The following is a 14,691-nucleotide window of genomic DNA, read 5'->3' as shown; positions in this document are numbered from 1 at the left end:
TGGGAGATAAGCACGCAGTCCGTGGACTTAAACAAAGCATGTGAAAGTCTTTTTTTTGCCGCGGGCCACGTTAAAGTTACGGTTAGCTTGCTCGCTAGCTAGCTTCCTTGCTTGCTAGATTGCGAGCTAAATCGCAAGCTAGCTTGCTCACTAATTAGCTAAAACGGTAGCTAAATCACTATCTCGCATGCTAGCTAAATTGCTACCTAGCTTGATCACTACCTATCTAAATTGCTAGCTACCTTGATCATGAGCTAGCTAAATCGCTAGCTAGCTAAATTGCTAGCTCACTAAATTTCTAGTGAGCTAAATTGCTACCTAGTTTGATCACTAGTTTTTTAAATCGCTAGCTAGCTTGATAGCTACCTAGGTAAATCGCTAGCTAGCTAAATCACTAGCTCTCTAGCTATGTGAATTGCTAGCTAGCTAAATTGCTACCTCACTTGATCACTAGCTATCTAAATCACTAGCTATCTAAATCTCTAGCTAGCTAAATTGCTACATAGCTTAATCGCTAGCTAGCTAAATCACTAGGTAGCTATATCGCTAGCTAAATCACCTGCTTGTTAGCTAGCTAAATCACTAGCTTGCTCGCTAGCTAAATCACTAGCTAACTAAAATGCTACTTAGCTTGATCACTCGCTATCTAAATCCCTAGCTATCTAAATCGCTAGCTAGCTAAATTAATAGCTCACTAGCTAGCTATATCACTAGCTAACTAAAATGCTACTTAGCTTGATCACTCGCTATCTAAATTGCTAGCTATGTAAATCGCTAGCTAGCTAAATCACTAGCTCGCTAGCTAACTAAATCGCTGGCTAGCTAAATTACTACCAAGCTTGATCACGAGCTATCTAAAATTGCTAGCTAGCTTGATCGATAGCTGGCTTGATAGATGAGCATGGAATTTCACAAGTTTCGTCCTAAAAGTCAATATTCTGTGGGTCCTGGAATTCAAGTGACAATGACAAAAACCCTGGCACTGGATTGGACACATTTTTGCACATGTCTGGCAGTGAAGGAGTGAATTGAGATGACACAGAGCTCAACCCCCACCGTCTCTTTTTTGGGTTATATTTAAAAAAAAAGAGCTAACCAATTCTCTAAAGAGCCAAATAGCCTCTCCAACATTTTACCTTGCAAAATAAGACAAAGAAAAGGGTGAGAAAGAGAAAAGGATACAAAGTGCAAAAAGCATCATTAGGATTTTTCCAGCGGTGTCCTCGCAGCTAATTACGGGCGGCAAGAAATTTCAAAGCGAGACGGTGGTTTTGCTCGACGTAAAAAAAAAAAAAGAAAAAGAAAAGAAAAGCGTAGCGCTGGCTTTTCCTCGTCTTTGCCGTTTTTCTCGGTGAGCTGGAGATAATGAGCCACCTGTCTTTGCCGAGTCCTGTGATATTGCCCCTTTGCGTTTCAACCTTTCGGAATAAAACGCTGAGTGGAGTGACGGCGTGAAAGGGCGGGGGGGGGGGGGGGGGGGGGGGGGAATTTAAAAAAAATGGTGGGGATTTCCGTTGAGTTGTTGAAAATACAGTGAAACCTCGGTTCACGAACCCTTTGGTTTACGAACTTTTCGGTTTCCAAACGTTACATTTATGAAAATTTTACCTTGGCATACAAACTATTTTTCGGGATACACACGGAGAAAAAATGGCCACTGTTTTTGTCCTCTATTCCCCGCCCCCAATCTTTGGTTAAAGCCACGTGATTGGTCAAGAACGCAGCAGTGTGGGATGGTGTTACAGACAGACAGAGAGTGAGGCCGTTTTCCCAAAAACAAAATGGCGTCTTTGGTTAAAGCCACGTGATTGGTCAAGAACCCAGCAGTGGGGGGTGGGGGGTAGTAAACATTAAAGAGACAGGCAGATAGAGAAAGAGTGAGAGAAAACACACACACGAAAGGGAGATGACAGAGTTTTAAACCAAAAAAACAAATGTGATAAATAAAAGAAAAACATAAAAAAAGGTTAGAAAATGCATAGAAAACAGTGAAATTTAGACTTGTTTCAACTTTGATAATTCAAAAGCAGAGTGTAGACTGGAAGGTTAAAATATCCCATCAATCAGGCTTCACAAATAACCCGCACAAGTCATCTGTACACTTGATGCAAAAAGCTATCAACCCAGCTAAAGATATCACAATTGATGAAGAACTAGATACAATTATCACAGAGAAAGCCCCTACAAGGGATCAGTCCTCAAGATGGTGAAAGAAGAAGGTTACGTTCCTCATTAAGTGTTTAATGCTGAGGAAATTGGACACTCCATTCCATCAAGCCATTAACGACCATCACAAAGGTAAATAAAATGACTTTATTATACAGTACAGTTTATTTCTTTAATTATAATACCACAACACATTTATTTTACATAAAATAAAGTATATTTTGTGTAGTTTTCAGGCTTCGGAAAATAGAAAATTATGTTTTATGGGGACCTGGGAACGGATTATTGTCATTTTAATGGTTTCCTATGGGAAATTAATTTTTGGGATACACACTTTTCGCCTTACACACTCTGTCTGGGGAAACAATTAAGTTCGTAAGCCAAGGTCCCACTGTACTCCGTAGAAAATGGAGATTGTTGGTGATCGGATGGTGGTTTTGTTCCGATCTTCAAGTCGCTTTTAACACAACGTCCGATTAGACAATTGGACACGATTTTACGCCACAAGAAGAAGAAACATTTTCAGTAATTCACAATTTACATGCAGCAAAGTTATGAAAGAAAGTAGAACAGCACCAAAGTACAAAACATTCAATTAACTCATTCACTGCCATTCACGAATTTATTCGGGAATTGAAACTATGACGTAGAGCGATATTCTTGAATTTGTTCAGGTTTTGGTTTTTCATGCTTGGGTGCCGATAAAGCGATGGCCATGGCCTCTGGCAATAATTTTTCACTTCCACAAGGGGGAAGCATTTCATCCTTTTTCCATGTTGGCGATTTGTTATAGCTTCAGCTGGCGTTTAAGCGCTATATAAACTAATATGGATGTACAGGGTTTCCTCAGCTTACGAACGCTTTCACTTACGAACTTTTCGCCTTATGAACATTAAATTCGCAAGAATATAATCTTGGCACACAAACTAGTTTTTGGCGGATGAACCAAGCCATACAGCGCCACGGTGCCTGGCGGACTAGTTTTCGACGAATGAACACCAAACCACACGATCGACTAGTTTTCCACACACCCCTGGAGTGCAGATGTGGTTTGCTATCGAGTGGAGTACTTTTGCTATTATGGGACCGGAAAAGACCCCACCATAGGCTAGTGTTAAGCCGAAGAAGACACAAAAGAAAATTATGGTCGAGTAGACGCAGAACACGAACGAGGTGTGCGTTTGTGTGACTTAGCGTCCCAGTACCAGTATGCTAAGTCGACCATTGCTACGTGTGGTTAAGGGTCGTTCTGTGTTGTCTAAGTGAGGGTAGATATCACGGAGAAAGCACGGCAACTTCACTCACTATGTCATCATAGGCGACTACATCAACGACCATCACAAAAGTCAATAAAACCAGTTTATGATACAGTACAGTTTATTTATTTAATTACATTACAATAGCACATTTATTATGCATAAAATAAGGTCTATTTTGTGTAGTGTTAAGACTTATTTAGTAGAAAATTATGTTTTATGGGACCTGGGAACGGATTATTCTCCTTTTAATTGTTTCTTATGGGAAATAAATGTTTGGCAGATTAACTTTTCGCCTTACACACACTTTCTGGGAACCAATTAAGTTCGTAAACTGAGGTATCACTGCATTTGATTGTATTTTGTACTGCCACCCTCATTTCAAGCTCAGAAAACTCCAGATGCATATAACTTAGGAATTAACTGTTTTTTTCCCCCGATGAGAGAAGAGAGTCTAAGGTTTGTAACGCTATATTGAATGATTATTTAGTCCTAAAACTAGCCAATGGCTATCTATTCGCTGGCTAATGGCTAGCTATTTGCTGGCTAGCGGCTATCTGTTTGCTGGCTAGTGGCTATCTGTTCGCTGGCTGATGGCTAGCTATTTGCTAGCTAGCTATTAAATATCTATTTGCTGACTATTAGCTCTCTATTCACTAGCTAATGGCTATCTATTTGCTAGCTAATGGCTATCTGTACGCCGGCTAGTGGCTATTTGTTCGCTGGCTGATGGCTAGCTATTTGCAAGCTATCTATTAGCTATCCATTCACTAGCTAATAGCTATCTATTTGCTAGCTATTTGTTATCTATTCGCTAGCTAGCTAGCTTGCTATCTATTTAAGTTACTTCAGGGGTGAGTGAACGCTGGCGCGTGTGGCTGCCGCTGCTCACCCACAGAAAAAACCTATCCTGTGACTGTCAAGTGACCTTGAGAGTTTTGAAAGGCGCTTATAAATGAAATGTATTATTATTATTATTATTATAAAACTCAATATTTTGTGGATCCTGCAATTTTAAGTGAAAATGACAAAACCCTGGCAATGGAGTGGACAGATTATAACACATCGTCAAGCAATGAATGAGTTAAAAAATTTGAATGCATGATTTAAAAAAATGACTGTCGTTTACACTGTTCAGTTATCTTGAAGATCTGTCATGAGCTCCAGTGCAGGCAAATTCCAGGCCACCTTTCCCCCCTCCGAGGAGGGAAGCTGTGGCCTTCTGATATACAGAAATGCAAATGTGAACTTTTCCCAGAGCCCGAGTAGCCATTTGATGCCCGAATCTCTTCTCTGGTTCGGTGCGGGAAAACAATAGGTGTGCCTGTATGTGTGAAAAAGTGTGTTTTGGTTCTGGCGGGTGGTTGACAAGATGGTTGGCCTTTCAGATAACGAAATGATGGGCCATAATAAGTCGGTCAAGTTGGAATCATGCTGAGTCGAATAATATAATATAATATAATATAATATAATATAATATAATATAATATAATATATACGGAGGGACAGATATTGATGTATAAATATATAGGTATAAAATATATATAAAAAAAAAATATATATATATATATAAATTTTTATATTATATATTATAAATTATAATATATAATAATTATATTATAAGCTTATATTATATTATATACTAAATTATAATATATATATATATATATATATATATATATATATATATACAGTAAAGTCTCGTTATATCGATATTCAAGGGAGTCCGAAAAAATATCGATATAACCGGGACTATCGATATATCCGACCCTGTTTGCATGTAATTTTCTCCGTGCGTGCATAGAAATAGTATCGATATAACCGGGACTATCGATATATCCGATATCGATATAACGAGACTTTACTGTATATCCCTCTCTTTATATATATATATATATATATATAAAGATATATAAAGATAGATATATATATATATATATATATATATATATATATATATATATATATATAAAGAGAGGGAGAGAGAAAATATATTTTAAAAAATTTATATACTGTATAGCTAGATAAAATATATGTAAAAATCTCTATACTGTATCTATCCACCTACCTACATACCTATCTTGCTCGCGGGCTATCCATCCATTCCTCTAGCTAGCTATCCATCCATCTAGATAGCAGGCCATCCATCTATATCTATATCTATAACTATCTATCTATCTATCTATCTATCTATCTATCTATCTATCTATCTATCTATCTATCTATCTATCTATCTATCTATCTATCTATCTATCTATCTATCTATCTATCTATCTATCTATCTATCTATCCATCTAGCTAGCTAGCTATCCATCTAGCTAGCTAGCTAACCATCCATCCATCTTTATATATATGGGTTCTAACACGTTTATGGGCCTTTGACTATATATTTAGCTGGTACAGTGTCACCCAAAAAAAAACCCTCTGTCATTGTGTTGACTTAGCGCAACAGCTTGAACATCATCTCGCTACTCCGCTGAATTATAATCATCTTGAATTCCCGCTCATTTATTCCCACTCAACATCTTGAAAGGCAGTTACGGCGCCATCTAAATTAGGATGACAGCATTGGGTCAGACGTGCAAGCCATGCGAAAGACGCTCAGCTCAACGCTCAGATATCTCGGAATACAGATATCAGCGCGCGGCACCACAAAATTTAGCATGAGCTGTTTACATTGGCAACAACAGATGCTGAGCTCACATGGCTAATGTGGAATAGAACTTGTCGCCGTGCCAATGGCCGCTTGTCCCACTTTCCCTTTATTCTAACAGCAAATCCCACTTCCCCGCACTTTGCTTTGCTTTTATTTGGGTTGTGGGTGGATTGCAAGCAGGATTAACTTTGGGAGAAAGCCTCAACTGCTTGCTAGTCAGTTAGCGATCGCGCATTTTCACACTCACATTGCACACTAGTTCACACCCAGCATAAAGCAGGTCATTTATAATAATAATAACAAAAATAATAATAATAATAATAATAATAATAATAATAATAATAATAATACATTTGATTTATAAGCACCTTTCAAAACTCTCAAGGTCACTTTATAGTCACAGGATAAAGTTTTTCTCTGGGTGAGCAGCAGGAGGCACACGTGCCAGCGTTCACTCAACTTGGAAGTAGTAATAATAATAATAATAATAATAATAATAATAATAATACATGTCATTTCTAAGCGCCTTTCAAAACTCTCAAGGACACTTTGCAGTCACAGGATATTTTTTCTGTGGGTGAGCAGCGGCAGCCACACACGCCAGGGTTCACTCAACCCGGAAGTAACACAAAGAAAAAATAAAATAACTCAGCCCGGAAGTAACATAAAGTAAAAAAAAACTAACAAAAAAAACTAAATAACAAATAATATGACAACACAAAGACACAGAGAGTAAGTCAAATAGATAGAAAGCTAGCTAGTTAGCCAATAATAAGAATCCATTTCATTTCTAAGCGCCTTTCAAAAGTCTCAAGGTCACTTTACAGTCACCGGATCCATTTTTTTGTGGGTGAGCAGCGGCAGCCATATGCGCCAGCGTTCACTCAACCCGGAAGTAACTCAAATAGATAGAAAGCTAGCTAGCTAATAGATAGCTATATAGCGAATAGATAGCCAGCTAGATAGCTATATAGTTCATCGATAGCTAGCTAGATACCCAGCCAGCCAGCTAGATAGCAAATAGCTAGCTCGCTAAATAAATCAAGAAATATTCAGACTAAATGCAGATTTTCTCCCCTTTAGTCATTCATTTAACATCAATTTTAAACGGTAGACGAAAGCATAATCGGTAATGAGATTTTAGTGTTAGTTTTGCCGCTAACGACTAACAAAAAACTCATAAATAAAATATTTACACTCAATAGATCGCTAATAGCTAGCCAGCTAGATAGCCAGCTGGTCAGTTAGATAGCTATATCGCTAATAGATCGCTAGCTAGATAGCAAATAGATAGCAAATATTCACACTAAATGCTGATTTCATACCATTTGATACCTTTTCAGCGACAAGTGGATGTTTTTTTTCGGACATCCGACTGCCAAATGGGATTTTCACATTCATAATTCATCGTCCCAATCGGGTAAAGCACAGAAAGCAACATGGATGCATTATTTAAATATGCTGCGTACAATCATACTTCGCCACCTAAAAAAAGAAAAAAAAAGTGCATAACCAGCCAGGTTGTGCACTTGAGAGCATAGTTGAGAACATAGTGACGTCATATAATTAGTGTGAATATTTCTTGATTTATTTATCTAGCTATCCAGCTATAGTGAGACCTCAACTTACGAACTTAATTGGTTCCCAGACAGAGTGTGTAAGACGAAAAGTGTGTATCTCAAAAAAAAAAAATTCCCATAGGAAACCATTACAATGGGAATAATCCGTTCCCGGGTTTGCATAAAATATACTTTTCAACTAAATTTAAAAAAACTACACACAACATACCTTATTCTATGTATAATAAATGTGCCCACCTACAGAAAAACTGATCCTGTGACTGTAAAGTGACCTTGAGAGTTTTGAAAGACGCTTCGAAATGAAATGTATATTATTATTATAATATCTAAAAATAAATAAATAAAAATAAAAAGTCCTCCAAGAGCAAAACACGGCTTGTTCCCATCTTCGCCTGTAGAGGGCGCAGCGGTTCCTTTCATTTCAATGTTATTGGCCCGCTGCTTTGCATGTGAAGCAGTTGAACTCATTCAAGCACTCGTTTCTTGTTATTTCATATTTTAAAAAAACAATAAATATGACGATGAAATAGCAAAATTGGAATTTTTATTCAAAACTGGGCTCTCAAAATGGAGATTTCAAGCTAACGGTAGTTTTCGGCTTTATCGTTTTAAATTGCAGTTAGTAGCTATCCATCCGTCAATCTAGCTAGCGAGCTATCTGTCCATCTAGCTAGCGAGCTATCCGTCAATCTAACTAGCGAGCTATCCGTCGATCTAGCTTGCCAGCTATCCGTCGATCTAGCTAGCTAGCTATCCGTCGATCTAGCTAGCCAGATATCCGTCCCATCTAGCTAGCTAGATATCTGTCCCATCTCGCTAGCTAGATATCCGTCCCATCTAGCTAGCTAGATATCCGGCCATCTAGCTAGCCAGATATCCGTCGATCTAGCTTGCCAGGTATCCGTCCCATCTAGCTAGCTAGATATCCATCCCATCTCGCTAGCTAGATATGCGGCCATCTAGCTAGCTATATATCCGTCCATCTCACTAGCTAGATAGTCGCCCACCTTGCTAGCCAGATATCGTCCATCTAGATAGCTAGATATCCGTCCATCTCGCTAGCTAGATATCCATCCCATCTCACTAGCTAGATATCCGGCCATCTAGCTAGCTAGATATCCGTCCATGTCACTAGCTAGATATCCGCCCACCTCGCTAGCCAGATATCGTCGATCTAGCTAGCCAGATATCGTCCATCTAGCTAGCCAGATATCTTCCATCTAGCTAGCCAGATATCCGTCCATCTAGCTCGCCAGGTATCCGTCCCATCTAGCTAGCTAGATATCCGTCCATCTTGCTAGCGAGATATCCGTCCATCTCGCTAGCTAGATATCCGTCCATCTCGCTAGCTAGATATCCGTCCATCTAACTAGCTAGATATCCATCCATCTAGCTAGCTAGATATCCATCTTTGTAGCTCGCTAGTTATCCATCCATCTAGCTAACAAGCTATCCATCCATTCCTCTAGTTTGCTATCTATCAGCGTTTGAGTCGGACTGCTTTTCTGCTTTCTACCGCCTTCTTTATTCATTTATTGTTGGCGTATGAATTCTTTTTTTTCTTTTCTTTCCAGCACTTTGTTGACCACGGGAGGATGAGTTGAGTTGCCATCAACACAAAGCGAGCAAGCGCGTTGGTTCACCTTTTGGCTCATGCGTCTCCATTTGTACGTGCGAGCGAAGGTGAAGAGTGCAAGCGCAACTCAAAGTGCTCTCTTGCATCTAGGGACTCGCCGGGGGGGGTCCACCTTGCAGGACGTCCATATTTGCCCACAACTCAATTGCTGCTTCATTCCCGTTCCGACATTTCCCCCCCCCCTCCCTTTTTACCCTTGAGAAGGGCGAAAATAAACAATGTGACATCGCCGGTCTGCTGGGCTTTTCTGTTATCAGTGCACAAAGACCCAATGTGCTCTGTGACATCCAATTTAAATGACACTTCAACAGTCCTGTCGGAAATTGTCAAGCGATATATGACCACATATTATTTTTGAAACAGAACATTTTTAGTCACCATCAAGCCGATGGAGGAAGTACAGTGATACCTTGGCTTACGAACTTAATTGCTTCCCAGATAGAGTGTGTCAGGCGAAAAGTGTGTATCCCAAAAAATAATTTCCCATAGGAAACAATTAAAATGAGAATAATCCGTTCCCAGGTCCCCATAAAACATAATTTTCTACTTTCTAAGCCACAGGTGTCAAAGTCAAGGCCCGGGGGCCAAATCCGGCCCGCCACATCATTGTTTTCGGCCCGTGAAAGCAAATCAAACTTGTTAAATTCCATGATGATTGCTAAAATCTGAGCCAAAATTTCATATTTTTGGATGTCAACCACTATAAAAGTCATTATTCTTTACTTCAGATTTGAAAACGAGTTATTCATTAATTTGCTGTGTGCTCTATATGGAATATTTGAAGGGATCTAATGGGTTCCCCAAATTCATAATGGCCCTCGAGAGCAAACCATAACTACAATGTGGCCCCCGGCAAAAAATGACTTTGACACCCCTGTTCTAAGCCTTAAAACTACACAAAATAAACCCTATTTTACGTATAATAAATGTGCTATGGTATTATAATTAAAGAAATAAACTGTACAGTATAATAAAGTCGCTTTATTTACCCTGTGATGGTCGTTGATGGCTTGATGGAATGAAGTAGACGGTTTCATCAGCATTAAACACTTGATGAGGAACGTAACCTTCTTTTAACATCTTGAGGAATGATCCCTTGTTGGTGCTTTCTCTGCGATAATTTTATCTAGTTCCTCATCAATTGTGTTCTGTTTAGCTGGGTTGATAGCTTTTTGCATCATGTGTATAGACGGCTTGTGCGGGTTATTTGTGGAGCCTGATTGATGGGATATTTTAACCTTACAGTCTACACTCGTCTTTGAACTATAAAGTTGAAACTCTCTCACTGTCGTCTGCTAAAGTTGAAACGAGTCCAAATTTCACTGTTTTCTATCCATTTTGTCACTCTCTCTCTGTTGTCTGCCTGTCTCTTTAATGTTTAAACCACACCCCCTCACTGCTGTATTCTTGACCAATCACGTGGTTTTAACCGACGACTCGGGGCGGGGAATACAGGACCAAAAGAAGCCGGCTGCTATTTTCTGGTGAGAACGGGCTCGTTCGCGAACGAGCCAGTGACTTAGTTAATGATTGAGATAGCTAACGATTGAGCTCGCTAGCTAGCAGTCGATCTAGTTGGCTAGCGATCTAGCCCCGGGCCTTGAAATGGACACCTTTGATGTTAAGGATTTGCCAGCTATCTGAATAAAAAGAGAGCTAGCTCATTAGCTTTTCAATTTTTTGCTAGCTAAATAGATGGCAAATTCTTGACATCACGGGTGTCCAAGTCAAGGCCCGGGGCCAAATCTGGCCCGTCGCATCATTTTATTCGGCCCCCGAAAGCAAATCAAGCACGTCAAGTGCCATGATGCTAGCGAAAGTCTGAACCAAAATTTCAAATTGTCCGATGTAAACCACAATAACAGTCATTTTTCTCGACTCCAAATTGAAAAAGAGTTTTTCATTACTTTGTTGTGCGTTCTGTATGTAATATGTAGAGGAAATTAAACATTTTAATGGTTTCCCTAAATTCATAACAGCCTGCGAGAGGAAACCGTAACGACAACGTGGATCACGGCAAAAAACTGACTTGGACACCCCTGATGTACAGTCAATCCTTTTTTAAGCATGTTTAGCATGTTTAGCTTCTTCCTAAAAATGGAATTTATGTCCTGCGTGTTCTGTCTTCAATGTCTATGTACTTATACTTAAGTCACCCCCCCCATTTACATAAAAAGCAGACATTATGATTTGCTAGCTTCCATTCAGCCGCTGTCACGGGTGGCTAAGAAAGCTAACATCGAACATTAGCATTAACGTTGGACCTGCACATAATGACGAGATGAAGAAGAAGCGACGGGGCGAGGCAGCCGCCGCCGCGTCTTATGACAAATTGTCTCGGCATAAACCGAAGTGACGTGGCTAATATTAGCTCATGTCTACGACGCTCTCTTCCTGAATAACGACTTTGTCCCTTTGATTTGAAAACGACAAAATGGCTTCCACCTTCTGGTTTTGGGAAAGTGCGGCATAATAATTATTGTCTTTTCTGTCCTATTTTTTATTATAAAGTGACACCTTGGCTTACGAACTTAATTGGTTCCCAGACAGAGTGTGTTAGGCGAAAAATGTGTATCCCAAAAATTACTTTTCCATAGGAAACCATTAAAATGAGAATAATCCGTTCCCAGGTCCCTTTGAAACATAATTTTCTACTTTATGTCCTAAGCCTTAAAACTACACAAAATATACTTTATGTATAATAAATGTGCTAGTGGCCGGTTTCATCAGCATTAAACACTTGATGAGGAACCTTCTTCTTTCACCATCTTGAGAAATGATCTCTTGTAGGCGCTTTCTCTGCGATAATTTTACCTTGTTCCTCATCAATTGTGTTCTGTTTAGCTGGGCTGATAGCTTTTTGCATCAAGTGTACAGATGGCTTGTGTGGGTTGTTTGTGGAGCCTGATTGATGGGATATTTTAACCTTGCAGTCTACACTATGCCTTTGAACTATCAAAGTTGTAACTCTCTCACTGTCTGCCTTTCTCTTTAATGTTTCAACCACCCCCCCTCACTGCTGCGTTCTTTACCAATCACGTGGCTTTAAGCGAAGAATGGGGGCGGGGAATAGAGGACAAAAACAGTCGGCTGCCATTTTGTTGTGAGAACAGGCTCGTTCGCGAACGACGCATCACTCATTGAGGCAGCTCCGTGTACGAAAAAAGTTCGTATGCCAAGGTAAAATTTTCATAAATGTAACGTTCGTAAACCGAAAAGTTCGTAAGCCAAGGGGTTCGTAAACCGAGGTATCACTGTACTTGTTAGTTATAATAATATTAATAATAATAATAATAATACATTTCATTTATAAGCGCTTTTCAAAACTTCCACGGTCACTTAGAAAGTTAGCTCGGGAGCTAATAGATACAGTCGTTGACAGATAGCAACCTAGCCAGCTAGATAGCTAAATGATAGCTAGCGAGATAGCTACCCAGCCAGCTAGACAGCTAATAGATAGCAAATAGATAGCAAGGTAGCTAGCTGTGTATTTGGATTTTTTTATGCAGTTTGGAGAACTTTTGTTTGATCTTATTGGGTTTTATTTTTCTTCCCAAAATGTTTTGCTTTAGCTTGGCTTTAGTATAGGGTTGTATTATTATTATTATTATTATTATTATTATTATTATTATTATTATTATTATTATTATTATTATTATTATTATTATGAACCGAGGTATCACTGTATAAATATCTTTTTTCCTTCCAGGCAGCCACCATCCATCCCTTCACGGGCGGATCAAGGTCAGGCGAAGGCAATAGCGAAGGATTACGGCAGCTCAGTGAATAGACTCTGCGTCCACCAGGAAAGGGTGAAGTTAATGGCTTAGAGAGGAGTGTGGGAGGTCTCCAGCCCGTGAAAAGGGATGTCTTTTATTGCAGATTGACCCTCTGCTTGAGCCCCTCCGTAGTCCGGATGAAGACCCGGGAGGCGGGCGTCGAGCGGGGCGTCTCTGCCTGGATTTGTGGTTAATGTACCAGCGTTAATGAAGTCGCCGCGCTGCGGCGGACGTGTGCATCCTCTTTGTTGATGGCCCCGTCGGGTCGACGAGCTCCATTGTGGGGACTTGGATTGTGGATTTAACAAGCCGAGGGTGACTTTGAGGGGGGTGCGGACAGTCCGCGGGATGGGAAAGGGGGGAGGGGGCATCTTGGCTTTATAAGGCCAACGTAATCCCCATTAGCAGGTACGAAGTTTCGCAGATTTTGTGGAGTGACTCAGAAGATGTTTTCTTTTGTGGCAACGAGTGGCGCTTTTTAGCGGCGGTGGAGGGGCCAAGATTAAATTGAAACGCGACACGCGTACAGTAGATTTTATATATATTTATATATATTGAAATAGATAAAAATATATATATTTATGTATATATTATGTATTCAATGTGAATAAAAAATAGATATATGTAAAAATCTGTTTTTCTATTCATACATGTATATACACACTCTCAAGGTCATAGGATCAGTTTTTCTGCAGGTGAGCAGTGGCACCCATACGCGCCAGCGTTCACTCAACCCAGAAGTAACTCAAATAGATAGCATATATATATATATATATATATATATATATATATATATATATATATATATACAGTAAAGTCTCGTTATATCGATATTCAAGGGAGTCCGAAAAAATATCGATATAACCGGGACTATCGATATATCCGACCCTGTTTGCATGTAATTTTCTCCGTGCGTGCATAGAAATAGTATCGATATAACCGGGACTATCGATATATCCGATATCGATATAACGAGACTTTACTGTATATAAGCGCCTTTCAAAACTCTCAAAACTTCAAAACTCTCAAGGACACACACACACACACACACACACACACACACACACACACACACACACACACACACACACACACACACACACACACACACACACACACACACACACACACACACACACACACACACACACACACACACACACACACATATCTATATATATACACACTAATTGAACACCTACACTGTCTGTAAGTAAAGAATCTGCTTAATATTATATATATATATATATATATATATATATATATATATATATATATATATATATATATATATATAGTGAGACCTCAACTTACAAACACCTTATCTTACAAACTTTTCGTCTTACAAACGTCAAATTTATAAAAATTAAACCTTATAATAAGTACGTCTGTGTAAGCTCTCAGTCGTACAGGAGTGGTCCATCGATGAGAAGGTTTCTTCAGCCGTCATCTGTACAAAAGTGAAGGTTTCGGACGTTTCGCCTCCTATCCAAGAGACTTCGTCAGCGAACTAAAGTCTGACTGGTCGTATCGGCCCCATTTATATATCCCTAATGTCCAGACCTAGTGGCGCCGGACACAGCTATGATAGGTCCCTACTCTCAGGTTGGGGGGGGCG

At 39.5% G+C, this 14,691-nt stretch overlaps 1 long non-coding RNA gene across 3 annotated transcripts in view; it reads left to right on the top strand.

The window, feature by feature from the left end:
• Positions 1 to 13,591, top strand: part of LOC148894436 (uncharacterized) — a 33,607-nt gene extending 20,016 nt beyond the window's left edge. The window contains exons 3-4 of one of the 3 annotated variants that reach the window (XR_016115893.1): positions 13,004 to 13,106; positions 13,177 to 13,591. This is a non-coding gene — a long non-coding RNA (uncharacterized LOC148894436). Of the gene's footprint in view, positions 1 to 9,232; positions 9,342 to 13,003 lie in introns of all 3 variants that reach the window. The other 2 variants (XR_016115892.1, XR_016115891.1) reach the window with 2 other exon arrangements.
• The last annotated feature ends 1,100 nt before the right edge of the window (positions 13,592 to 14,691 follow it).

This window comes from Hippocampus bargibanti, linkage group LG08, assembly GCF_051943395.1.
Source record: "Hippocampus bargibanti isolate YZ-2025 linkage group LG08, ASM5194339v1, whole genome shotgun sequence".
Lineage (NCBI taxonomy): Eukaryota > Metazoa > Chordata > Actinopteri > Syngnathiformes > Syngnathidae > Hippocampus > Hippocampus bargibanti.
The sequence above is the reverse complement of the archived record's forward strand: the minus strand, read 5'-3'. Positions and strand labels throughout refer to the sequence as shown.